The sequence below is a fragment of the Oryctolagus cuniculus genome, chromosome X (assembly GCF_051225735.1).
Source record: "Oryctolagus cuniculus isolate XC-2025 breed Fujian yellow rabbit chromosome X, ASM5122573v1, whole genome shotgun sequence".
Lineage (NCBI taxonomy): Eukaryota > Metazoa > Chordata > Mammalia > Lagomorpha > Leporidae > Oryctolagus > Oryctolagus cuniculus.
Window position 1 is genome coordinate 95,728,303 of NC_142888.1, and position 27,996 is coordinate 95,756,298.

Below are 27,996 nucleotides of genomic sequence, written 5' to 3' on the forward strand. Positions count from 1 at the left end.
GCATTCCTATTCCTCTCATTTTACTTCTAAACTTCTGTTTCTCTTATCCCAGCGGCATCCCGGCGCCCGCCCCGAGGCTGCTTCTCGGCTCCTCGCCCCGCGGCGGCTTTCCGGCTCTGCGCCGCTTCAGCCCGCGCTTCTCTCATCTGCGTGGCTTCCCGGCGCCCGCCCTGCGGTGGGTTCCCGGCTCTGCGCGGCTCAGCTTCGCGCGCTCCGCGGTCTCCACGGCCTTCGCGCCTGCACCACGGCCTTCGCGCTAGCCCCACGTTCCCTATCTATTCTCACCCCGTGCTCTCTCTGCACGCGGCGGCTTCCGTGAATCACACAGCCTAGCTCACGTTTCCGCCACCGGCATTCAGTCCAAGTTCCCCGGGCTAACCTGGCGAATTCCAACCTGGCGGCCCACGTCTCTGCCTCTGGTTCCAGATTTTCGCCTTTTGCTCCCCGAGCTGACTTGAAGAATTCCAAGATAGCTTATGTCTCCTCTTCAGCCTGCACTCGCGGCTTCATCCTCCCTAACATATTTTTCTCTACCCGGTATGTTTCCTAACTCTTCTTCCAACAATATTCCCCTCTCATTTCTCCTGGCCTCTCCCCACAGTCGGTATCCGAGTCTAAGTTTCTTCTAGGTTTCACTTTCACTTTCAACCTGCAGTCCGTATCTAAGTCTAAGTTTCTTCTTGCTTTCACTTTAAATCCTAACTTCTTTCCCACAGTCCGTATCCGAGTCTATGCCTAGGCTTTCAATAGCTTCTTCCGGCACCTTTTCCGTCCGGCTTTCCCCTAGGCTCTTTGCTAGTCTCTCTCTCTGGTATTTTCCCACTTCTTCCCGCTTCTTCCCTCCTAGGTTCCCTATCCGAGTCACGGCACCATTATGTCGCTGCCGTCTTCGTGGAGGAACGACACTAAACCCTGCCTAGGCTTCATATCCGAGTCACGGCACCATTATGTTGCTCCCCCTCTTCGCAGAGGAACGACACAGGACCCTGTGCTGTTCTTTTGTCTGCTCGGCCCTCCCTGGGTTTGCTGCTGGTTCTTCCTGGGTTGGCTACCGACCCTTCCACCTCCGTGGAAGGGCGGTTCCCCCTAGCCACTTTCCCCACTTCCGCGGGGCAGCGGCACACCGCCGGCCAGCTCTCTCGGGGGCTGCACAGGTGTTCCTTCAGATAGATGTACCCCGATGCATGTTGTCTCTCTCCTCCTTTATAGTCCTCTTCCACCAATCCCAACTCTGCTACCCACACGCCGAGTACGCTGCTCTCCTCCAATCAGGAGTAAGTCCTACAGTTTATTGGTTGAACTGGAGGCAGCTGTGTAGAAGCTGTTTCTCCCTTCTCAGCGCCATATTGTGGGAGAGCAGATGCATAGAATAAGTCTTAATTCCACTAACTTAGTCTAGTCCGAGTTGCTCCCCACAAAAGATAATTCTTTTTTTTTTTTTTAACATTTTACTCACTGGTCAGAGGAACAACTCAGCATTTTTTTAATTAATTAATTTATTTGAAAGTCAGAGTTACACAGAGAGAGAAGGAGAGGCATAGAGAGAGAGAGAGAGAGAGGTCTTCCATCTGCTGGTTCACTCCCCAGATGACCACAATACCCAGGGCTGCGCCGATCTGAAGCCAGGAGCCAGGAGCTTCTTCCGGGTCTCCCACATGGGTGCAGGGGCCCAAGGACTTGGACCATCTTCTACTGCTTTTCCAGGCCACAGCAGAGAGCTGGACAGAAAAAGGAGCAGCTAGGATTAGAACCGGTGCCCGTATGGGATGCCGTCACTGCAGGTGGTGGCTTAACCCACTATGCCACAACACCGGCCCCAGATAGTTCTAAATTAAAAAAAAAGCAAAGCTGGGATTTGGAGTTTAAGAGAAGCACCACAGACATAGGAACAGTGACATATGCAAAGGCATGTAGTGAAGAAACTGTAAGCAAGACCGAATTGGATGGAGTCATGAAGAGGAAGCATCCTGAGGTAAGTGAACACTAGTTTCTCACAATATTAAGGAACGTGGGCTTTTTTTGTAAAGGCAGTAAGGGAGGAGTCCCTTCTGAAATTTTAAATGACTTAATATTTGCATTGTAGAAAGATCATTTTCATAGAATATTTAGGACAGTTTGGGAGAGGAGAGGCTAACAGCAGGTAGGCCAAATAAGACGGGTGATTAAGAACCAAAACTAAGGGAGCAGAAATGGGAATTGATAGAAAGATTGGAATTACTAATGACAGGTCCCTAGAGGAGACTGAAATTACATCAAAAGAGATTCAAAATCAGTGTAGACTGTGTGTGTGAATTTAAAAAGAGAGACATCTCGAGGATGAGTCTCAGGTTTCTGTCTTGAGTGACCAGATGGTTCACCAAGTTAGGACTTAGAGGAGGAGATGACAGGTAATCATCCAAGCTCTGATATCTCTGAGAAGCAAAGTAAAGTTGAGTGTGTTTTACCAACTGTAAACATTTCTTTTGGAAGTAGTAATAATCTGTTCTCAATTCTTAAAGTTGATGGGGGCCAGTGCTGTGGCATGGTGGGTGAGGCCACTACCTGCAGTACCGGCATCCCATGTGGGCACCAGTTTGAGTCCCGGCTGCTCCACTTCTGATCCAGCTCTCCACTATGGCCCGGGAAAGCAATGGAAGATGGCTCAAGTCCATGGGCCCCTGCACCCACGTGGGAGACCAGAAAGAAGCTCCTGGCTCCTGGCTTTGGATTGGCGCAGCTCCGCCCATTGTGGCCAATTGTGGAGTGAACCGGTGGATGGAAGACCTCTCTCTGCCTCTCTTTCTCTGTGTAATTCTGACTTTCAAATAAAATAGATTAATCTTTAAAAAATGCTTTAAATTGACATTTATATAAAGTTATTTTTAGAAAATTTCAAAGTAGATTGATATCAAGATAACAATATTTTTTCTTTATGCAGTACTATGTCTATAATGTTCTTTAATATTTCTTAAAACATGGATAGAAAAAAAAGTTTAAAAAATAACAAAACAGCTTAATGACAGAACCCATAATAAAGTTTTTTGTTTGTTTCTTTGTTTCCTGTATCAGCCTTGTTCAAACCTAGGTAAGGAGGAAATGATGAATGGAAAGAATACGGAAAGAAATGTGCCATAGAGACATTTAACAGATGTTATTTTAATGTGTCTGACATAGCTCTGCATAGTTTTACACCTTTATGAGTTTATTGTGATAATGGTGGCAAGAAGATGCACGCTCCAGGCATTGCTAAGTAATGATACAATTTTGGGTTTTACTTGATATCTCCATCAAAATACATTCACAAAGTCTTCCTTTCAAGTCAGACTAAACAGTACTCACAAAAAGTCTTGTGAATGGAGAAGACCATCAAAATGTTTCCCATTCTTTTCCATGTACATGTTCTCTTTTCATTTTTTAAAGATTTATTTATTTTAAAGGCAGAGAAGCAGCAATAGAAGGAGAGAGAAAGAGAGAAAGAGAAAGAGAGAAAGAGAGAGAGAGAGAGATCTTTCATCTCCTTGTTCACTCCCTAAATGGCTACAATAGCCAGGTCTGACTCAGGCTGAAGTCAGGAGCTAGGAATCCCATCTGGGTCTACTACATTGGTGGCAAGGGCCCAACTACTTGGGCCATCGTCCACTGCCTTCCTAAACACATTAGCAGCAAGCTGGATCAGAAGCAGAGTAGCTGGGGGTGGCTCTCTGGCACAGTAGGTTAATCCTCCGCCTGTGGTGCCAGCATCCCATATGGGCGCCAGTTCAAGACCCGGCTGCTCCTCTTCCAATCCAGCTCTCTGCTATGGTAGATGATGGCCCAATTCCTTGAGCCCCTGCACCCATGTGGGAGACCCAGAAGAAGTTCCTGGCTCCTGGTTTCGGATCGGCACAGCTCCGGCCGTTGTGGCCATTTGGGGAGTGAACCAGTGGACAGAAGACCTTCCCTATTTCTCTCCCTCTCACTGTCTGTAACTCTACCTCTCAAATAAATAAATGAAATCTTTAAAAAAAAAAAAGCAGAGTAGCTATTACTCCAACCCTCACCCACACTCTGATATGGGATGTCAGTGTCATCTGTCATGACTCAAATTGCTGCATCACAACACCATTCCCAAATGTTCTATCTTTAGTTAGGTGACCCCTGGACAGAGTGGGTTGGCGATTTTTACAGTAATGTACCTGCTAACAGTGAAATTGATGATGTCCACACTCTAGTACCAATGATTGGAAAGGGTAGGATGAGCTCCAACTTCTGTACTTGATTATATCAACCAGGAGTCCATATTTTCACAAAGACAGAATAGTAAGCATTTGTTTCACTTTGATAGCATTTGCATCATTGCTACTATGTTCTTAATTAAATGGATCCAAAGGGGCAACTTTGGAAAAGTTGCTATCAGGGCTGGTTTAGTAGGTTTAGCTGCAGCCTGCAATGTTGGCATCTCATATTGGACTGGCAGTCCAGAGTCCTGGCTACTCTGCTTCCAATCCAGCTTCCTGCTAGTGTGCCTGGAAAAGCAGCACAAGATGGCCCAAGTCCTTGGTACCCTGCCACCCATGTGGGAGATCATAATGGAGCTCCTGGCTCCTAGCTTCAGCATGGCCCAGCCCCACCATTGTGGCCATTTGGGGAGTGAACCATAGAAGATTCTCTCTCTCTCTCTCTCTCTCTCTCTCTCTCTCTCTCTCTCTCTCATGCGTGTGCACACTTCCTTCCAAATAAATAAATTTTTAAAGGTACTTCCACTGTATGAACTGCTGTTACTCTTTCTTTTTAAGATTTATTTTTCTTAGCCGGCGCCGCGGCTCACTAGGCTAATCCTCCGCCTTGTGGCGCCGGCACACCGGGTTCTAGTCCCGGTTGGGGTGCCAGATTCTGTCCCGGTTGCCCCTCTTCCAGGCCAGCTCTCTGCTGTGGCCAGGGAGTGCAGTGGAGGATGGCCCAGGTCCTTGGGCCCTGCACCCCACGGGAGACCAGGATAAATACCTGGCTCCTGCCATCGGATCAACGTGGTGCGCCGGCCGTGGCGGCCATTGGAGGGTGAACCAACGGCAAAGGAAGACCTTTCTCTCTGTCCACTCTGCCTGTAAAAAAAAAAAAAAAAAAAAAAAAAAGATTTATTTTTCTGAAATATAGAGTTACAGACAGACAGGGAGACACACACACGTATGCACACACAGATCTTTCATCTGCGGTTCAGTCCCTAATGGCCACAATGGCCAGGACTGGTCCAGTCAAAAGCTAGGATTCCAGAACTCCAACCTGGTTTCCCACATGGGTGGCAGAGGTCCCAGTACTTGGGCCATTTTCCACTGCTTTCCCAGGTGCATTAGCAGAGAGCTGGACTGGAAATGGAGCAGCCAGGCCTCCAACTGGCACTCTGATATGGGATGCCAGCATCTCAAGTGGCAGCTTAACCCACTGTGCCACAATGCTTGCCCTGGTTGCTATTCTTAAACAGTGGAAGACCCTTATAATACCTAGGCATATATTGATGTAATGGGAGAAACACAGATATTTGTGGCATAACTAGGTTCTTATGAATAAAAATATGGATTAGCAAGTTGTTGACTGTAGTCGCTGGAGCTTTATTGACATTCCAAAGGAACGTTTCAAAAATAAAAGATTACCTTGCAAAATTATTTTTTTGAAGGCCATGTTCATTACTGAATTTGTAAAGCACTCCTTGGACTTAACTCAGACACCAGGGTAGTATTTCCTAAATCACTACTTCAAGGCCTAGAGACCTAGGCACCAAATGAATTTGTATCCACCTGTTTAATTCACATATTTCTGACATAGTACTCAATAGTGGGGTTGGGGGAGGAGTGTAAATTTCAAACCCTGTGGGAATAGATAGTAATACACTGGGTACATACCCAAAAGACATGAAATCATTGTGTCCAAGAGATACCAGTTCCACCATATTTATGGCAGCACTGTTCATAATAGTCAAGATACGAAATCAACCAAGGTATCCATCATTAGATGAATAGATACAGAAAATTTGAAAAATATACATAATAGAGTACTACTAAGCTATAAAAAGAATGAAATCCTGTCATTTGCAGCAAAATAGATGGAACTGAAGGACATCATGTGGAGTGAAGTAAGCCAGGCACAGAAAGACAAATACCCATGGTTTCCTTTGTATGTAGGAGCTAAAATTAAACACACAGACACACAACTCAGTCTGAACACAGAATTATTAGAGATTGGGAGGAGCGGGAGAGAGAAAAGGAATTTGGAATTTTTTTTTAAGATTTATGTATTTTTTTTATTTGAGAGGAAGAGTTACAGAAAGGCAGAGGCAGAGAGAGAAAGAGAGAGAGATTTTCCATCTGCTGCTTCACTCCCCAGATGTCCACAACACCCAAAGCAGGGCCGATCTGAAGCCAGGAGCCAGGAGCTTCTTCCAGGTCTTCCATGTGGGTGCAGGGGCCTAAGCACTTGGGCCATCTCCTACTGCTTTCCCAGGCCATAGCATTGAGCTGGATCTGTAGTGGAGCAGTAAGGTCTTGAACTGGTACCCAGATGGGATGCTGGCACAGCAGGCAGTGGCTTTACCTGCTAAGCCACAGTGCCTGCCCCCAGGAATTTGGATTTAAAAAATTAGGGGAATCTGAGTGTGATCCATTAATTGTTGCAAAGATAATATGAGATGTTAATAGGAGAAACTGGCTAAGGAGTATATGGGAACCCTTTGTATTACTACATCACAGTTTTTCTTTTATGCATTTATAACTATTCTAAAATAAAATGTAAAAAAAACAAGACTCCAAAGGGAAATTTTTCCTTCTCTCTGATTATATTCATTTTACATCCAGAAGAACAAGGATTCTTTCTAACTTTTCTCTTTCTGTACCATCTTGTCACAGATGGTTTTCATATAAATGTGTGATTTTTTTTGATTTACATCAATTATTGCTTCTAACCTTCATTTTCTAGGATACTTTGCACAATCTCCAAGTATTTTAACTCTAAAGTGGGTTAATTACTTATCAGTATAGAGTCTAAAGCTCACCAATCAGAAAACTAGGAGTGAAATGGGTGCATGTTTATGAACACATTATAGTGATTTGGGGCCAGACCAGGTGGTGAGGTAGTAGTCATAATGACAGAAGATCTACACTGTTACCATTTCGCATGGCAGTGGGAAGGTGCAGCAAAAAGCAATGGTAACTTAAAATGTTACAACAGAAAGGAAAAAAAAAAGAGATAAAGTTGAACTCATAGAAATGGCCTCTAATTTATGTTTCATTATGTTTAAAGATTCTATAGTGCCATCTGACATTTCTACTAGGAGAAAAAATAAATAAAAGGCATGAATAAATTTTGTTTACATATACACTTTATAAACTCAAATATGGAAATCAGCCCATTTGAAAATGAACATGCCTTGACTGCTACATCAGTGAATTCAAAATCAACAGGACTGTCAACCCAGTCTGAAAGATTCTGTTTGTTTCCAAGTCATGTTATTTACCTTTGTAAGAAGCAATTTAAACAAAAGAAAAGCGGGTTTAAAATGAAGTTATGAGATATTCTTTAGAATTGGGCTTTGACAAGTTCACAAAGTAAAAACAGAGTATTCAACTTTTTTTTTAGATGGCGAGAAATATTTATCTTGTATTTTTAAAAAAATCAGAATCAGCAGCCACTTTATTCAACAATTAATGAACACTTTCTATGTGTCAGCCAGTAATTGGATTGAATACCAGATGTGATAAATAAGAGAAGCAGGCAGGATTCACTTCAAACTAGGAGAAGAAGAAGGAGTAAACATGGTTAGGTGAGATTTTATGTCAAAGGTATCCTTTAGGCACCTCTCATTTCTCACCAAGTCAATACTTACCTAAAAAGCAGCCCTACTTCATTTGGCAGGAAATAAACAGAAAATCAGAAAATTTTTTTCATTTTGCTTCTTTTTATTTGATGATGAAGACAATAAAAATATCATTTTAACTGAGAAGTTGACAGTTTGGAATAAAAGTTTCCAATGCTTTTTATTTATTTATTTAAATTTTTGTTTGACAGCTAGAGTTAGACAGTGAGAGAGAGAGAGAGAGAGAGAGAGAGAGAGAGAGAAAAGTCTTCCTTCCGTTGGTTCACCCCTCAAGTGGCCGCTACGGTCAGCATGCTGTGCAGATCTGAAGCCAGGAGCCAGGTGCTTCCTCCTGGTCTCCCATGCGGGTGCAGGTGCAAAAGCACCTGGGCCATCCTACACTGCCCTCCTGGGCCACAGCAGAGAGCTGGATTGGAAGAGGAGCAACCGGGACTAGAACCCAGTGCCCATATGGGATGCCAGTGCCGCAGGCGGAGGATTAACCAAGTGAGCCACGTCGCCGGCCCCAATTTATTTATTTATTTTTAAAGATTCATTTTATACTGGGCTGACACTGTGGCAAAGTGGGTAAATCCACCGCCTGCAGTGCCGGCATCTCATATAGGTGCAGGTTTGAGTCCGGGTGCTCCACTTCCGATCCAGCTCTCTGCTATGGCCTGTGAAAGCAGTAGAAGATGGCCCAAGCTCTTGGATCCTTCCACGTGTGTGGGAGACCTGGAAGAAGCTCCTGGCTCCTGGCTTCGGATTGGCCCAGCTCCGGCCGTTGCGGCCATTTGTGGAGTGAACCAGCAGTTGGAAGATTCTCTTTCTCTCTCTCTCTCTCCTTCTCTCTGTAACTCTGCTTTACAAATAAATAGAAAACAAATACTCTTTTTTTTTTTTAAAAAAAGTTTATTTATTTATTTGAAAATCAGAGTTACAGAGAGCCAGAGGCGGGGTGGGGGGAGAGAGAGAGAGAGAAGTCTTCCATCCTCTGATTCACTCCCCAAATGGCTGCAACTACTGGAGCTGGGCTGAAGCCAGGAGTCAGGAGCTTCTTCTTGGTCTCCCACGTGGGTGGCAGGAGCCCAAACATTTGGGCCATCCTCCCCTGCTTTCCCAGGTGATTAGCTAGAAGCTGGATCAGAAGTAGTGGAGCCGTGTCTCAAACTCGTGCCCTTAGAGGATGCCGGCATCGCAGGCGAAGGTTAAACCCTCTTGCCACAGCACAGGTCCCGAGCTTCCAGTGATTTTAAAAATTCCTGGAGTGTGGGTGTTGTGGTGCTGTAGGTTAAGCAACTGCTTGGGACTCCAGGATCCTATATCCTGATTGGAGTCATGGTTACTCTGTGCTTCAGATCAGATTTCCTGCTAATGTGCCTGGAAAGCAGCAAATGATGGCTGAGGTGTTTGGACCCCTGTCATTCTTATGGGAGACCCAGACGAAATTCCAGGCTCCTGGCTTCAGCCTGGCCCAGTCCTGGCTGTTATGGCTCTTTTGGAGAGATACCCAGTGGATGGAAGATTCTCATTCTCTCTCTCTCTCTCTCTCTCTCTCTACTCCTCCTCCCTCCCTCCCTCCCTCTCTCTTTGCCATTCAAATAAATAAATTAATTAATCAATCCATCTTTTTAAAACACCTGCAATTCCTGGCCCTCTAATATTTATGATAAACGCTCACAATGGCCACATCCTTAGTATATCCCTGTTCCTCACGAACCACTGGCTTTTGCTTTAATTTTTTTTTAACTTTTATTTAATGAATATAAATTTCCAAAGTACAGCTTATAGATTACAATGGCTTCCCCCCCATAACGTCCCTCCCACCCGCAACCCTCCCCTTTCCCACTCCCTCTCCCCTTCCATTCACATCAAGATTCATTTTCGATTCTCTTTATATACAGAAGATCAGTTTAGCATACATTAAGTAAAGATTTCAACAGTTTGCTCCCACACAGAAACATAAATTGAAAAATAATGTTTGAGTACTAGTTATAGCATTAAATCTCAATGTACAGCACACTAAGGACAAAGATCCTACATGAGGAGTAAGTGCACAGTGACTCCTGTTGTTGACTTAACAAATTGACACTCTTGTGTATGGCCTCAGTAATCAGCCTAGGCTCTTGTCATGAGTTGCCAAGGCTATGGAAGCCCCTTGAGTTTACTGACTCTGATAATTTTTAGACAAGGCCATGGTCAAAGTGGAAGTTCTCTCCTCCCTTCAGAGAAAGGTATCTCCTTCTTTGATGACCTGTTCTTTCCACTGGGATCTCACTCATGGAGATCTTTCATTTAGTTTTTTTTTTTCCCAGAGTATCTTGGCTTTCCATGCCTGAAATACTCTCATGGGCTTTTCAGCCAGATCCGCATGCCTTAAGGGCTGATTCTGAGGCCAGAGTGCTGTTTAGGACATCTGCCATTCTATGGGTCTGCTGTGTATCTCACTTCCCATGTTGGATCGTTCTCTCCCTTTTTTATTCTGTCAGCTAGTATTTGCAGACACTATTCTTGTTTATGTGATCCCTTTGGTTCTTATTCCTATCATTATGATCAATTGTGAACAGAAATTGATCACTGGGACTAGTGAGATGGCATTGGTACATGCCACCTTGATGGGATTGAATTGGAATCCCCTGGTATGTTTCTAATTCTACCGTTTGAGGTAAGTCAGCTTGAGCATGTACTGAATTGCACATCTCTTCCCTCTCTTATTCCCACTCTTATACTTAACAGCGATCACTTTTCAGTTAAGTTTCAGCACTTAAGAAGAATTGTGTATTGATTACAGTATTCAACCAAAAGTATTAAGTAGAACAAACAAAAAAAAATACTAAGAGGGATAACATGTTAAGTTGCTCATCAACAGTCAGGGTGAGGGCTGATCAAGTCACCATTTCTCATAGTGTTCATTTCACTTTAACAGGTTTCCTTTTTGGTGCTCAGTTAGTTGTCACCTAACAGGGAGAACAAGTGGTATTTGTCCCTTTGGGATTGGCTTATTTCACTCAGCATAATGTTTTCCAAATTCCTAACAGGGATCACTTTTCAGTTAAAATTTAAACACCTAAGAATAATTGTGTGTTAATTACAGAGTTCAACCAATGGTACTAGAACAAAAAAAATACTAAAATGGATAAAGTATTACATTGTACATCAACCATCAGGACAAGAGCTGATCAAGTCACTGTTTCTCATAGTGTCCATTTCACATCAACAGGTTTCCCCTTTGGTGCTCAGTTAGTTGTCGCCGATCAGGGAGAACATATGGTATTTGTCCCTTTGGGACTGGCTTAATTCACTCAGCATGATGTTTTCCAAATTCCTCCATCTTGTTGCAAATGACCGGGTTTCATTGTTTTTGACTGCTGTATAGTATTCTATAGAATACATGTCCCATAATTTCTTTATCCAGTCTACTGTTGAATGGCATTTGGGTTGGTTCCAGGTCTTAGCTATTGTGAATTGAGCTGCAATAAACATTAATGTGCAGACAGCTTGTTTGTTTGCCAATTTCATTTCCTTTGGGTAAATTCCAAGGAGTGGGATGGCTGGGTTGAATGGTAGGGTTATATTCAGGTTTCTGAGGAATCTCCAGACTGACTTACATAGTGGCTTAACCAATTTGCATTCCCACCAACAGTGGGTTAGTGTCCCTTTTTCCCCACATCCTCTCCAGCATCTATTGTTGGTTTAGGGGAGCCAGCGCTGTGGGTCACTTGGTTAATCCTCTGCCTGAGGCACCAGCATCCCATATGGGTGCCGGGTTCTAGTCCCGGTTGCTCCTCTTCCAGTCCAGCTCTCTGCTGTGGCCTGGGAAGGCAGTGGAGGATGCACACGCATGGGAGACCAGGAGGAAGCACCTGGCTCCTGGCTTCAGATTGGCATAGCTAAGGCTGTAGCGGCCATTTTGGGGGGTGAACCAATGGAAGGAAGACCTTTGTCTGTGTCTCTCATTGTCTAACTCTATCTGTTAAAAAAAAAAGAGTAGTTTAGGTGCACAGCAAAATTGAGCAGAACGTGGCAAAATTGAGCAGAACATGCAGGGAGTTTTCTTATATCTTATCCTCCTCATATTCACATATCTCCCCAGAATGGTACATTTAATTACAATCAATGAACCTACATACATACATCATTATCACTCAAAGCCCATAGTTGACTCTAGGTTCACTCTTGGTGTTGTACATTCTATGAGTTTGGACAAATGTATAATGACATGTAACCACCATTAAAACATCATGCAGAATAGTTTCACTGCCCTAAAAATCCTGTGTTCAGCCTATTCATTCCTCCTCTGCTACCTGCTGGCAATCACTGATCTTTTTACTGTCTCTATAGTTTCATCTCTTACAAAATGTCATTTTATTGGAATCATACAGTATGTAGCCTTTTCAGATTGTCTTCTGTCACTTAGTCACTGTGGGGAGCAGCTCGGACTAGACTGTTACTGGAATTAAGACTTATTCTATGCATCTGCTCTCCCACAATATGGCGCTGGGAGAGAAGTAAACAGCTTCCGCACAGCTGCCTCCAGTTCAACCAATTAACTGTAGGACTTGCTCCTGATTGGAGAGCAGCGTACTTGGCGTGTGGGCAGCCGAGTTAGGATTGGCGGAAGAGGACTATAAAGGAGGAGAGAGACGGCATGCACCGGGAACATCTATGGGGAACATCTAAGGGAACCCGTGCAGCCCCCGAGAGAGCCGGCCGGTGGTGTGCTGCTCCCCTGCGGAAGTGGGGAATGCGGCCAGGGAGAACTGCCCTTCCACGGAGGTGGAAGGGATAGTAGCCAACCCGGGAAGAACCAGCAGCAAACCCGGGGAGGGCCGAGCAGACGAAAGAACAGCGCAGGGTCCTGTGTTGCTCCTCCACGAAAACGGGGAGCGACAGTCACATGCTTCTAAAGTTTTTCCATGTGTTTTCATTGCTTGACAGCTTACTTGTTTTTAGTGTCAAATAATATTCCATTGTCTAAATGAATCACAATTATCTTTTTATCCATTCACCTATTGAAAGGCATCATGTTTGCTTGTAAATTTTATCAATTATGAATATAGTTGCTATATATATTTGTGTGCATGTTTTTACATGAACATAAGTTTTCAACTTCTTCAGGTAAATACCAAGGATCATGATTGCCATATCGTATAGTGAGAGTATGTTTAGTTTTCTAAGAAGCTACCAGCTGTATCCCAAAGTGGCTGTACCATTTTGCATTCCCACCTTCAATGAATGAGAGTTCCTGTGCTCCATATCTTCATTAGCATTTGATATTATTAATGTTTTGGATTTTAGCCATTTTAATAGGTATGCAGTGGTATCTCATTTTGGTTTGTTTGTTTAAAGATTTATTTATTTGAAAGGCAGAGTTACACAGAATGAGAGAAAGAGATCTTCTATCATCTCGTTTGGTCCCCAAATGTCTGCAACAGCCAAGATCCTGGAACTCCATCCTAGTCTCCCACATGGGTGGTAGGGGTCCAAGTACTTGGACCGTCTACTGCTGCTTTCCCACATACATTAGCAGGGAGCTGGACTGGAAGTGGAGCAACCAGGACTCAAACCAACACTCATATGGAATGCCAGTGTTGTGAGCACCGGCTTAACCTGCTGCATCACAAAGCTGGTCGCTCATTGTTGTTTTTTGTAAGTCCTGAATTACATATGATGTTGAGCATCTTTTTGTATGTTTACTTCTCATCTAATGATGCATCTATTCAGATTTTTGGCTAAGTTTTTAATTGGGTTGTTCATCTTGTTATTATTGAATTTTAAGTGTTCTTTTTAATTTATGATTTTTACAAACGTATTCTTTCATTATGTGGCTTAATGTCATTCTCTTGATAGTGTCTTTAACAGAACAGGAGTCTTTCTTTTGAATGAAGTTGATATTATCAATTCTTTCTTTCCTGGGTCATGCCTTTCATGTTGTATATAAAAAGTCATTGCTGGCCGGTGCCGTGGCTCACTAGGCTAATCCTCCGCCTTGTGGTGCCAGCACACTGGGTTCTAGTCCCGGTCGGGGCTCCAGATTCTGTCCCGGTTGCCCCTCTTCCAGGCCAGCTCTCTGCTGTGGCCCGGGAGTGCAGTGGAGGATGGCCCAAGTGCTTGGGCCCTGCACCCCATGGGAGACCAGGAGAAGCACCTGGCTCCTGCCATCGGATCAGCACGGTGCGCCGGCCGCAGTGCGCTGGCCGCGGCGGCCATTGGAGGGTGAACCAACGGCAAAGGAAGACCTTTCTCTCTGTCTCTCTCTCTCACTGTCCACTCTGCCTGTCAAAAAAAAAAAAATCATTGCTAAACTCCAGGTCATCTAGATGTTCTATGTTATTCTAGGCGTTTTATAGTTTTGCATTTTACATTTATGTCTATGATTCATCTTTTTTTTTTTTTTTTTGACAGGCAGAGTGGACAGTGAGAGAGAGAGACAGAGAGAAAGGTCTTCCTTTGCCGTTGGTTCACCCTCCAATGGCTGCCACGGCCGGCACCGCACCGATCCGAAGCCAGGAGCCAGGTACTTACCCTGGTCTCCCATGGGGTGCAGGGCCCAAGCACTTGGGCCATCCTCCACTGCACTCCCTGGCCACAGCAGAGAGCTGGCCTGGAAGAGGGGCAACCGGGACAGAATCCAGCGCCCTGACCAGGACTAGAACCCGGTGTGCCGGCGCTGAAAGGCGGAGGATTAGCCTAGTGAGCCACGGCGCTGGCCTATGATTCATCTTAAGGTAATTTTTGTGGCAGGTGTCAAGGTCTCTGTCAATACTTTTTTTTTTTTTTTTTTGCATGTGGATGTCCGATTGTTCCAGTAGATTTGTTGAAAAGACTATCTTTTCTTCATTGCATTGCCAGTGTAACTTTATGAAAGTTCATGTCAGTATATTTGTGTAGGTCTACTTCTGGGCTCTGTAGTCGACTCCAATGATCTATTTGTCTGTTCTTTCCCCAATACTTGATTACTGTAGCTTTATAATAAGTCTTCAAGTTTGGTAGTGTCAGTTCTCTGAGTTTTTTTTTTTTTTTCTCCATTAATATTATGCTGGCTGTTGTGGGTCTTTTGCCTCTCCATATCAACTTTAGAATCAGTTTGTTGACACCCACAAAATTACTTGCTGTGGTTTGTTTTACTTTTAAAACTTTCAATTACGAAACTTGAGCCTTAAAAATGGAACGAACAGTAACACTATATATAAGTATTTCTACTTCATCTGCCTGATTTTGCTTAATCTAGATAATCAAAGATTTGTGGTATTGTTTTCCCTTTTTTTTCTATAGAAACAGGAAACATCAGGAGATGTGTGTTCAAAGCAAATGATAATACCTGCCAGAATGATTCAAAATTTATTTTTTAAATTAAGTAGTAGGATGATAAATAGCTAAAATTCTAATACAGTGCTTTTGAAAATGTAAATTGAGGCCAGCGCCGCCGCGGCTCACTAGGCTAATCCTCCGCCTCGCGGCCCTGGCACACCAGGTTCTAGTCCCGGTCAGGGCGCTGGATTCTGTCCTGGTTGCCCCTCTTCCAGGCCAGCTCTCTGCTGTGGCCCGGGAGTGCAGTGGAGGATGGCCCAAGTGCTTGGGCCCTGCACCCCATGGGAGACCAGGAGGAAGTACCTGGCTCCTGGCTTCAGATCGGCGCAGCACGCTGACTGTTGCAGCCATTTGGGGGGTGAACCAACAGAAAAGGAAGACCTTTCTCTCTCTCTCTCACTGTCTAACTCTGCCTGTCCAAAAAAAAAAAATGTAAATTTGTATAACCACTTTGGAAAACTGCATATCTTTTCAATTAAATCTAAATATATGCTTAATTGTGACCCAGAATTCCAAACCCGATAAATGTGTACATATATGCCCGAAGAAATGTGTGCACAAAATTTTACAGCAGCATTATACCATAGCTGTAAAAATAAAGTCTATCAGTAGGAGAAGGAAATAATACACTGAGATATATTCAACAATTAAATGCTTCATAGCTATGAAAATGAACAAATGATTACCATAGGCAACAACATGGATGAATCTCTCATACATAATGTTGAATAAAAGCTTACAAACATAAGACTATATACTCTGATTATATTTATACAAAGTTCAAAACCACAAAACCAATTTGTGATAATATTGTAATTACTTTTGGAAAGAAGGAGGGATAATGGATGGGAAGAAGAATTGAGGCAGACTTTTTGAGTTTGGGTAATATTCTCTTGAGTTGCATGATGTTTGCACAGATATTTTTATTCTGTGAAAATTCACCAAGCTATATGGTTGTGATGTGTGACATTTTTGGAATGTTTGTTGTTGTATTTTGGTGCAAACATTTATTAAATAAACTTAGACACTATTCAATTCGACCTATAAAATTCTACAAAAACTATCAGAATATCTATGAAAGGAAATTTACAGGTTTTTTTTTTTTTTTTTGACATGCAGAGTTAGACAGTGAGAGAGAGAGAGAGAGCCAGAGAGAAAGGTCTTCCTTTTCCGTTGGTTTACCCCCTAAATGGCTGCTATGGCCAGTGCGCTGCGCCGATCCGAAGCCAGGAGCCAGGTGCATCCTCCTGGTCTCCCATGTGGGTGCAGGGCCCAAGCACTTGGGCCATCCTCCACTGCCTTCCCGGGCCACAGCAGAGAGTTGGACTGGAAGAGGAGCAACCAGGACAGAATCTGGTGCCCCAACCGGGACTGGGACTGGAACCTGGTGTGCTGGCGCTGCAGGCGGAGGATTAGCCAAGTGAGCCGCAGTGTCGGCCGAAAATTTACAGTTTTTGAAACATTCACTCATTGGGCATTTACTACATGCCAGAAAATAGGTTAATCTCAAGAGGTAGAGATTGCCTTTTTTTGGACAAAGTGAAATTGGAACTTAGGTGTATCTGCTATCAACTGAATCCCATGCTCATAGCCACTGTCCTGTAGATACTCTCTTCCTTATATATTTATGTTAGACAGCTCTGGTTCCATATATTTGCTTTTCATTTTTTATTTTATGACAGCAAGGGACAGTGAAATACTAAGTGTGTCTTTTATTTTGTTTCATGACATCAAAATAAAGTTAAAAGACACTTGTTTTCTCTAAACAAGGTCAAGTGACTAATATATTTATTTTTGTTCATGTTGTATTTGCAAAGCTTAGGTGTATGTACAAGGTATGTGAGGTGTCATTATATCTTTTGAATAAATTTCCGTTATTTCATGTTTCACTTTTAAGACATTATTCAGTTTTTGCACTGAGCAATCTCACAGAACTGCATTTAAAGTGTTTTCCCCCTCAAGATGTACTAATTCAGAATCTTCCAGAGTATACAGCAATTTAATTTTTCCTAGTGTGCATTGACTTGTACACAGAGATATTGAATTGTATCTGTCATTGTTCATCTGGTGCCCAATGATAACATTTGCTCAGTTTCCCAAGCATCTTTTGTAAGTTTCCCCTCATCTTGACTAGTTCTAATATTTATTCCTCTCTGGTTCTTAATAAATTTATGAAACTGAAACCCAACAGCAATACATAGGACTGTACCACCTCCCTATTAACCTTTAATATACACTGAAAGTTGGTCATTTATTCTCTGTGTTAGAGTCTGAAAAAGCCCACCGCCCGAGGAACGACTCCAAGAGACTTTTCTCTCATGCAACCAGCAAAGGGTTAAAGATTTATTGATTATCCAGCATGCTGGGGCTGTTTGATCATACATGAACAGAGCAGCCCCGAATAACCAAAGGTTAGGGTTTATAAAGGCAAAAACCGCAAAACCGGGAAGGGGGAATACATGGTTGCTATGCACGGTTGCTATACACAGTTGCTAAAATCAAAAGAGAGTACATAAAATCAAAAGAGAGTATATGGTTACTGGGGTCAACATAACCTAAAACCTAAGTGAAATTAATATTTATCATAATCTTGATAATACCAGTTACAATATTACAATTAGCAATTAGGACTTGACATTAATGTAAGACACAGACAAATCACATCTTTATTATTAGCCCAGGTAACCCAGGTGCAACCTTTCTACTTTTAAGCTTGAGCAATCATGCTAGGGGGTTTTTGTGCATTGCCAAGGGTGATGTAGTGCACTGCTATTGTCCGACTATTTGAGATCATAGTTTCAGACCAGAGTCTCACGGTGGGGGGGTGCTTTCTCAGAATGGAGTCTCAAGTTCTCCAAAATGGAGTCCCTACTGTCAAGGTGCTACTTCACTCTGTCTTATTTTCACAGCTGTACCAGGAAGGTTTAAACCTGTAAGCTTAAGCTTAACTTTTTACACCCGCACATACACAATTTTAACTCTTCATCTGTATTAGCTTTCCACCTCTTAAATACTTTATAATCCATAGCTAAAGTGGCACATGCTTACCCTTTGGTTACTGAATTTAATAGGTAAGTACCAGAGGATATGAGAATGCTATTGTTTTCATAGAGACAAACCCTTTATTTTTGGAATCTAGCCATTAGGTTTACCTATTGAATATCATAGATGATTGAATGTTACCATTAAAATAGTTTATCCAGTATACGAGCTCTGCTTTTCTGTTCCTTGTTGCTCCTTTAATGGACTAAATGCACCTGAAATATTTTTATTGAAGACATATATTCATAACAGACTTTACAGTATAAATTTTCAACTCATGTTTTTCATGTAGCAATAGTTTTAAAACATCAGAATTTAATGTATATGGGGGGGATTTTCAAAAAGTTCATTGACATTGTGTATTATATATAAAAAAACCCTTTGCACAGGATTTCAAAAATTTTACACCAAAATAAACTTTTTTTTTAAACTTTGTTTCAATTCCATCTATTCCAAACTTAGGAAGTACCCTCATGTGTGATGTAATATACAAATTTTCTTCATTAATTTTCAGAGACTGTACTACAGAATTGCTTAAAAAGAAAAAACAAGCAAGGTATTATTTCCAAAGAGAAAAGATCTGGAACATTAATAAATTAATATAGCTGGGGAGGTAGATGTTTGGTGTCCTTACATTGTAATGCATAGAGCTGGCCGGCGGGGCCTGCTGTGGTACAGTGCCCATCTGCAGTGCCAACATCCCATATGGGTGTCAATTCAAGTCCCAGCTGCTCCGCTTCAGATCCAACTCCCTGGTAACGTGCCTGGGAAAGCAGCGGAAGGTGGTTTAAGTACTTGGATCCCTTCCCCCATGTGAGAGACCTGGAAGAAGCTCTTGGCTCCTGGCTTTGGCCTGGCCTAGCCTCTGCTGTTGCAGCTATTTGGGGGAGTGAACTAGTAGATGGAAGATTCTCTCTCTCTCTCTCTCTCTCTCTCTCTCTCTCTCTCTCTCTCTCTCTCTCCCCCCTTCTCTGGCTCTGTAACTCTGAATTTCAAATAAATAAATAAATAAATAAATCTTTTTAAAAAAGAACTAGCTGAGAAGGCCATATGGAGAATAGTATATTCCATTCCGTTCCATTCAGGCAGATGCTGCAAATTAACAAATCTTCCTTTCTTATAAAGTCTGTGCACTAATTAGAGAGTAGCTATCAAAGTTTAAATTTATTCCAAGTTAGAAACAATGATACACCCACATATTCTCAGCCACCTTTCAGTAACCTGAGAAACCTGCCTGTTTCAAACTTGGTAGCTTCAGCTCATGTTATTAGCTTTCATTTTATTTATTTATTTTTTTGCAAGACACTTTGGGAAGGTGAAACAGAGTAGAAAATCATTAGAATGCAACAATACTTCTGCTTTGCCTATAGGTTTGATATTTTGATTTGATTTTCTCATAATACTTTGTTATAAATCCAAATGAATGTTTTTAATCATTCTTGAAAGAGAAATATCTCCAAACATCCTGTTAAGCTTTATTTGTGAAAATGTAATGAAAAGGAAAAGGACTTACAATACTAAGATTTTCACAAAAATTAATCTGACCTATTGCTAAATTCAAACTCCAAGTCCGAGTTTTGAAACAAACTTTCTCATGGCATTACAGCTAATCTGTGATGACTGTTACATAAATAGCTTTTTTGCACTATACCAAATATGAAATGCTCTCATTTCCAAATCCCTGAAACACTGTTTGTGATGACATTGAATAAACAAGAATTCTTTTAAGAGAATAGGCCATTGCTACAATCAAGTCAATTTCAGCATTCCTTTCCCAGAGTTATTTTGCATATTGGGTCATACAACAGTTTTAGTCCTAATACTGTCTATTTTGGGAACTCACCTAAAATCTGGTGACATTATGGTAAAAGTATGAAATTAGAACTGTAATATGAATTAAAAAAGGCAAACATCTAGAGTTTAAATGATTATCTTATTACTTAGCTACTTTTCATTTATAAAGGTGCTTTATAAGCACTAATTAATCCACTTAAAACCTCTGTGAGCATGGCTGGACTAGGAGAAACTCAGAGTTTTGAGAAGACTAAAAGTGAAAAATTCCTAGTGGAGTAAATTTTTCCACAGCTTATCTCTAAGCAGAATCTCCAAATAGGTAAGTCAATTGAATTCCTTTTATCTGAACTGTCAGACTGTTCAATAGATTAAGAAATTCTTTTATGCCTGACACACTTAGCGATAACCGAAAGCATTGTTCCATAGTAAACCAAAGTCTTATAATTCAGTAAAGGTGCCTAGAATCCTCTTGGATTTTTGATATCTTCAGGATCAACCATGGAGTGATATAAAGCTAAATAACCCTGGTTCTGTTAAGTATTGGACATATTTCTAAGAAAATAACCAGTTGACTCCTCACCATGCTCAATTCCTTGCAGGTCAGTAAGTAATTTCTTAGTTTGGAAGTTTCAAACTTTTGGACCTAAGGAATGCATGTGGGTGTCACGGATAGCCACTGGTAGGCCTGAGGAATCAAAAAGGTGTGGTAGAAGATCACCAGCAAATTCTCAAGGTATTAGCCATGATTTCTACCACTGGCCCAGAGGGCAGTGAAATAAATGTTAGCAGTTAAAGCAATGGAATGAAGAAGAGTAAATTCAAGGAACAGAGAACAAATTATGCTGGAAAATTCAGGAAGATGACCCCACACAATAACCATGTAATGGAGGAATCATTGTCGCTCCCCCTCTTCGCGGAGGAACGACACAGGACCCTGCGCTGTTCTTTCGTCTGCTCGGCCCTCCCCGGGTTTGCTGCTGGTTCTTCCCGGATTGGCTACCGTCCCTTCCACCTCCGTGGAAGGGCGGTTCCCCCTGCCACTTTCCCCACTTCCGCGGGGGAGCGGCACACCGCCAGCCGGCTCTCTCGGGGGCTGCACAGGTGTTCCTTCAGATAGATGTTCCTGGTGCATGGTGTCTCTCTCCTCCTTTATAGTCCTCTTCCACCAATCCCAACTCTGCTACCCACACGCCGAGTACGCTGCTCTCTTCCAATCAGGAGCAGGATCAGCTCCTGCAGGTCATCACTCAAGTTGGCGAGAGGCAGCTGCGTAGAAGTTGTTACTCCCTTCTCAGAGCCATATTGTGGGAGAGCAGATGCATAGAATAAGTCTTAATTCCAGTAACAGTCTAGTCTGAGTTGCTCCCCACAAATCATGTCAGAAATCAGGATGTCACATGTGGATAGAATCTCTAAGCTACACAAAATATAGCCCAAGAAATAAGTCAAATCCAAGTATGACATTTTAGCAAGGATCAATAATGAACCTACACATACACACACACACAGCCCCCATTCACACATACATAGAAGCACACACACCCAACCCAGTATCTATGCTCTGTATTTACACAGCATTGCTATTTTCTAACATACTTCACAATTGACTTATTATGTGGTCTTTCCCTTCCCCCATAAAATGGAAATTCTAATAGGGTAAAAAGTCTGTTTTGTTTATTGATTGATTGTATACCTAGCATATACAATATAATCATATCTCAATAAATATTTGTTGCCTGAATGAATTAGGTGAGTGAGACTTAAGAAATGAGTATAAGATGTTCCAGAAAGGATTAATGAAGGATACAAAACACACTAAGTTCATTGCAGTGCATTGTTTACGGATTGCTACTTTTATGCAGAATCTATCTTAAAGTACCGATTCTCTATGACTGCTGCTTATTAGCAAAAAAGGTTGTAGATCAGTGTAGCTGACATGGAGAGAGAAAGTGGAAGAAGAGAAACAGTTCAAAGAGAATGCTGAAAGGTGAGGGATATGGGGTTTTACACTCTGTGGGGTCCTGTTGTCCATTGTAAGAATTTTGGCTTTGATTCAAAGTGAGATGGGATGACATTGGAAGGTTTTGAGGTGATGAATGACTTGATCTAACTTATATTTTCACAGACATCTCTTTGGGTTTTGTGTGAGGAATCAACTGTACGAGTACAAAGGCTGAAGCAGGGAGGCCAGTTAAAAGACTACTACAATAATTCAAAGAATAGATGATGGCGCCTTGAACCTGGGTGGTAGCAGTGGAGATTTTAGGAGCTGGTCAGATTGGATATATTTTGAAGATATATTTTAAAAATCATTTTACCAAGGTATGACTGACATACAAACATCTGTAACTATTTAAGGTCTATAATTTGGTGAGTTGGAGATGCATGTACACATGTGAAACCATCACCACAATTTGTGCCAACAATTTATCTGCCACCTCTAAAAGTTGGCTCATTCTCTGTTTACTCATGACTATTTTTAAAGAACACTTAACATAAGTTCTACTTTCTTGGAAAAACTGTTATTTTAGTCAGTGAAAATTATACTTAATGTATTTTAATGGACAAACTTTGTCACCATCATTAAGTGGAATTGGTTTGCATTTTTAATCTGAAGCTGCTCTGGCATTGGGACCTAACTTTTTTTCTGCTCCACGGGGTTCAGATGCCACTGCACTACTAATTCACAAGAGCTCTTGAGGCACATGTTGGACACATTCTCTTTTGGAAGGCCTTGTGGCAACTTCAGGGGCTTGATGCTTATTCATTGTTTAACCACCTTCAGTTTTGTATTCACTGAAGGAATATTCTTGTGAACCTGAGGTGTATGTGCATTTTCTAACCCAAGCATCGTTATTGTATATTTTTCTCAATAGGGATGCCATTTTGTACTTTTTATCCTGGTAACAATAGGCAACTTGTGACGGTCCTGTGGATTCCTGCTATATTTTTCATGCTCTACAGGTGAAGATTGAAACACTTCATCTGGAATTCTTGATGTGGTAAATTTGTGACAGATCCAATCTGTAAAAATGAGACTCCACATCTTTTATCACAGTCTTCCTGGGGGCCTCTGAACTATTGAGTGCCAAATTCCTGCCATAGTGTGATGATCGCTGTCTTTAGAGGCAGCACCTGCTGAACATTGTATTGGAATCTCTCTGCTGAGCTGCTTGGCAATTTTTTTTTAAGTATACAATGTACTATCATTAACTATGGTCACTTTCTTGATGGGGTATATTTAGGGTGTGAAAGAAGGAGAGTAAGTGGAGGATGATACCGGTACTTTTGGCTTAAAAGAATGGAGGGGCCGGCATTGTGGCATTGGGGGTGGGTCCTTCACCTGCCACACCTGCATACCAGTTTGGGGTCTGACTTCTCCGCTTTGGCTCCAACTCCCTGCTGGTACACCTGGGAGGGCAGTGGAGGGTGGCCCGGGTGCTTAGGCCCCGGGGGCCTGGGAGAGGCTCCAGGCTCCTGGCTTTGGCCTGCTGTGGCATAGCCCAGCCATTGTGGCCATTTAGGTGGTGATCTGGTGGATGGAGGTTCTCTCTTTGTTTCTCCCTCTCTGTGGCTCTGCCTTTCTTTTTTTTTTAAAGATGTATTTATTTATTTGAAGGGCAGAGTTATGGTGGAGCGGGGGAGAGACAGAGAGAGAGAGGGATCGATCTTCCATCTGCTGGTTCACTCCCCAAATGGCTGCAATGGCCGGAGCTGGGCTGAAGCCAGGAGCCAGGAGCTTCTTTTGGGTCTCCCACGTGGATGCAGGGACTCAAGCACTTGGGCCATCTTCCATTGCTTTCCTAGGCACAACAGCCAGGAGTTGGATCAGAAATGGAGAAGCAGGAACTTGAAGAGGCACCCATATGGGATGCCAGCCCCACAGACAGCAGCTTTATCCACTACGCCACAGTGTCAGCCCCAGCTTTGCCTTTCAAATAAAACAATAAGGAAGGAAGGGAGGTAGGTAGGGAGGGAATGGGGATACAATTCATTGTTAGGTAATTTACAAGAAAAAAAAACAACAGAAGAGGAAGGATGGAGATGTCATTTAATGAGGTGGAAAATCATAGTAGGTTAGAAGACTGGGGATGTTAAAAAATATGTTGAGGGTTTAAGTATGTTTCTGCCTTTGGTGGAGATTGAGAGAGGTTAAGTAAACAAAGTTGTAATTAGGGATGATTTTTTTTATTTTTGAGAATTTAATATAATGCAGAACAAAGAATGATCAGTATAGTTGTATGCATGGATTTCAATTTTTTGCAGCAAAATAAACTTATTGTTTTAATTCCATTTTCCACAAACTTTTTGAAATAGCCTCTTGTACCAGTATGTCAAAGAAATAATAGATCCTATTACTGTAAACTATTTGTGTGTATTAAAATGAATTCAGTTAGTGTTTTAATGTAATAATTTGCCAGGAGAAATTAAATAATTTTGGTGGCTAGCTGTACTAGAGGTTTCCTTAAATTGATAGATATCAGTAAACTGTAAAAATTAAATATCCATTTGTGCATAATGTGGTAACCACTAGCAAAAAAAAGATCACTGTGACCATCAGCCATACCATATTAAATTAAAGATGACATGTGCACACCCCTCAGAAGTTGCGATGCTTCCTGAGTATTCAATCCAGTGGAGTATACTGCTACTTTCACTCTTGTCAAAAAAATTTATACAATCTCAGTATGGTTAAAATTAGGGCACTTACTAGGTAAGAAAACATATTTGAAGATATATCCATATTCTTTGATCCAGAATTCCATTTCTGCTCATTTTGCTTATGGTAATATTAAGAATGTTCACAGAGATTTGCATTCCAGAGTGTTTCCCATAGCCTTTATTATAAAAAGGTAATACTGGAAACAATTTAAGTCATTAAATCAAAATATGAATATAGGGGCTGGTGCTGTGGCATAGTAGGTTAAGCCTCTGCCTACAGTACCAGCATCCCATATGGGCGCTGGTTCAAGTCCCAGCTGCTCCACTTCTGATTCAGCTCCCTGCTAATGGCTTGGGAAAGCAGTAGAAGATGGCCCAAGAGCTTGGGCCCCTGAACCTGCTTGGGAGACCTGGAAAAAGCTCCCGGCTCTTGGCTTTGGCCTGGCCCAGCCCAAGCTGTTGCTACCATTTGGGGAGTGAATCAGTGGATGGAAGTTCTCTCTATCTCTGTCTCTCTGTGTTTGTAACTCTGCTTCTCAAATAAATAGATAAATATTTTTGAAAAATGAAAATAAATTATGGCTCACTAACACAATGGAATATTATGCAGCTAATTCAAAGAATGTTGTGGAAATATATTTCCTAGCACAGAAAAATCTGATATGTTGAGTAAAAAAAGTTACAAGAACAGTATTACATCTGACCCCAATTGGAGGGTGATGGGTTAATTTATGAACAGGAAAATATTGCACGTATATGCTACAAATGGAAACTGCTTATCACTAGTGGGATTACAGGCAATTTTTATGATTGTCCCTATTTTCAGAAATAAACATATAATACTTTCATAATACAAATGTTCAAATTCATAGAGTGACAAAGATTACAATAATCTAAAGTATTTCATGATTTAGAAAGAAACAGATCTCTTGTCTTCCCTAGAGACACAACCTTGTTGATGCATCATTGGATAAACCTATAACAGCATGTTATTTTTGGCATTCCCTGGCTACAATATTTCTGATTGAGATAAGTAATGAGTTGCCAAATTAGGTATTTAAAACACTTGCATAAAACTTTTCAAATGTGAGAAATGTGGCTAAATATTCACATGTCCATAGGATTAGTTTCAGTGTTTTACTAATTATAATAATAATTAAGCATATAATTAGTGTAGATTCTTACAGAGCCTTGTGTGTTTTTTAGTTAGGTATACAAAAAAGGAACGAGTGAGAAAATTATCAACAGAAAAACAAGAACTGAAAGACAGTACCTTAAATTTTCCCATTAAAGATCCATTTGTTTTTCCATATGGCAAGGCAAATAATATATATACAAACAACTCTGGATTATGAAGAGTCATGAGGGACAGAAACAACGTGAATAATTGAAATCCACTGATAATCCAGAAACCTAATTTTACCTAATAGTTGTAACCATCTCCTGGACAGAGTCCTTCAGTAGAGCTGCTAATGAGAAGCATAATTGAATGGTTTGAGTTCATCTGCTTTCAGTTATCCTTTGCAGGTGCTAATGAACAGTGAAATGGTCAAAAGGCTGTCAGCCAAAGGAAGCAGCAGGAGAAAATGCGGGACATGGATAACTCAGAAACTGGATGATCTGCCTTAAACTGCTTGAGTTGACTGCAGTGAGCATCAGCTATTAAATATTGCCTAACTTTCATGAGGGAATATGTCATGAAAACTGAGCTTCATATTAAGGATTTTCACATGTGCATAGTCTAGCTTGGTTAATATGAATCATGGTATAGGCCTAGAAATTCTCTCTACTGTAGTGGTTTTCATTGGCAGCAACGATAGGCTATTTATTGTCAGAGCACTGCTAATGAACTGCAGACTCCTTTGCTAAATATGGCCAACAGGCTGCTTATGAGTCAGGACTCTGGCAGACAGTCCTGCTTTTAGACCAATGGGAATGTTATTGACTCACTCCCAGGCCTTTCTGTGAGAGAACATAAGCATTGCTGGTATCCAAATATTTTTTTTAAATTATTGCTCCAAATTCATGGTTTAGTAAACAGCATTTTGAAAGTATTGTTATGGTGAACATTTTGTGGTTTATGTTAAGCATTTGGTTTTCAAGATTTGTTGAAAGTAAATGTTTTTAGAGTGCAATTATTTTCAAGTAATACACAATAAACTCTTATATTTGTAACTAAAACTGTGTCTATGTTTGATTGGTAATTAAGCTCTCAAATGGTTATGAAAGTAATTTCCTTTTATAAGGCTGTACTTTAGGACAAATTACTTGATACACTCTAATATTCAGAACTTCAACTATATCTACATATGATTATTAAATGTAGCTCCCTATAGTGGCAGCAAAAGTGATTTCCATTTATGGCAGTAGTTTAAAAGAAAGTACATTATAAACTATCAGATATTTATAAATGAAACTGTATCTGCACATGAATATTAATTGTGTTTTCTATAGCAATTGTGAGAGTAATCTCCATTTATAGCAGTCCTATTGAGTAAATGAGATTTGTAATCATTTTAAAATCAACTGGTATTTCTTGATCTCGTCCTATGATAGTGTGTCCCTTTACCCATATTATGAGCAAAAGGGCAAATGAGCTAGTTTTATACAATGTGAGTTGTTTAAGCCAGACTTCTTCCTAACTTTTGCTTAAAACTAAAAAATAAAATAACTTTGAATTCAATTGCAGATAACATTCACTAAATTATACATCAATGAAAAATACAATTCCTAAATTTCTGATTTAAGGAAAATTTGGGTAAACTAAAGCCCTATTCAGTTTGGTTCTTGAAATATAGTGGCATGATTAGATGAATTGTAAAATGCATGCTTATTGAGCACTTGCTATGTGCCTGACCTGATGGCAAGTACCTTAGATGGATTCACTCATTTTGTACATGCAAGAAATCCATCGGGAAATGTTACTATTATACCTCTAGTTTATTACAGATGGGAAGCTGAGATTGAGTAATTTGCCAAAATTCACATAGAACTTTTAAGTGGTGTGGCTCAAGTAGGTGTTCTCTGGAGTCAAGCTTTGTAATTCTCCATGCTGTGTAGGTTCACTTAGGTTTCTGTCAAATAATGTATGTAGACAAAGTATTACTAGTAGTTTTTAGGTACTCTAGGACCATCTTCCAAATTTGTCTCTATTCAGTTGGCAAGTATGTATGCATTTTGCATTCAAGCATGTTCACAAAAATTCTATTTAGCTCATAGATTGTTAATTGCTTTCCCTGTGTTTATCAACTTGGCTTTTCCCTCAATCATTCCTGTCCTTTTTAAACTCTCCCCATTTTTGATGCTTTAATTTTTCCCATTGACATATATTTCTACTAAACAAACAAGAAAGAGCTCAGTATAATACACTGCATTTGTTAAGTACT

The 27,996-nt window shown here is 41.2% G+C and overlaps 1 long non-coding RNA gene and 1 pseudogene across 1 annotated transcript in view; both read right to left on the reverse strand.

The window, feature by feature from the left end:
• Nucleotides 1-18,634: 18,634 nt before the first annotated feature.
• The window catches only part of LOC149119703 (uncharacterized), a 56,253-nt gene continuing 46,891 nt past the window's right edge, over nt 18,635-27,996 (reverse strand). The window contains exon 3 of the long non-coding RNA XR_016227731.1: nt 18,635-18,918. This is a non-coding gene — a long non-coding RNA (uncharacterized LOC149119703). The remainder of the gene's footprint in view (nt 18,919-27,996) is intronic.
• Nucleotides 22,584-23,051, reverse strand: LOC100348182 (large ribosomal subunit protein uL30m pseudogene; annotated as a pseudogene).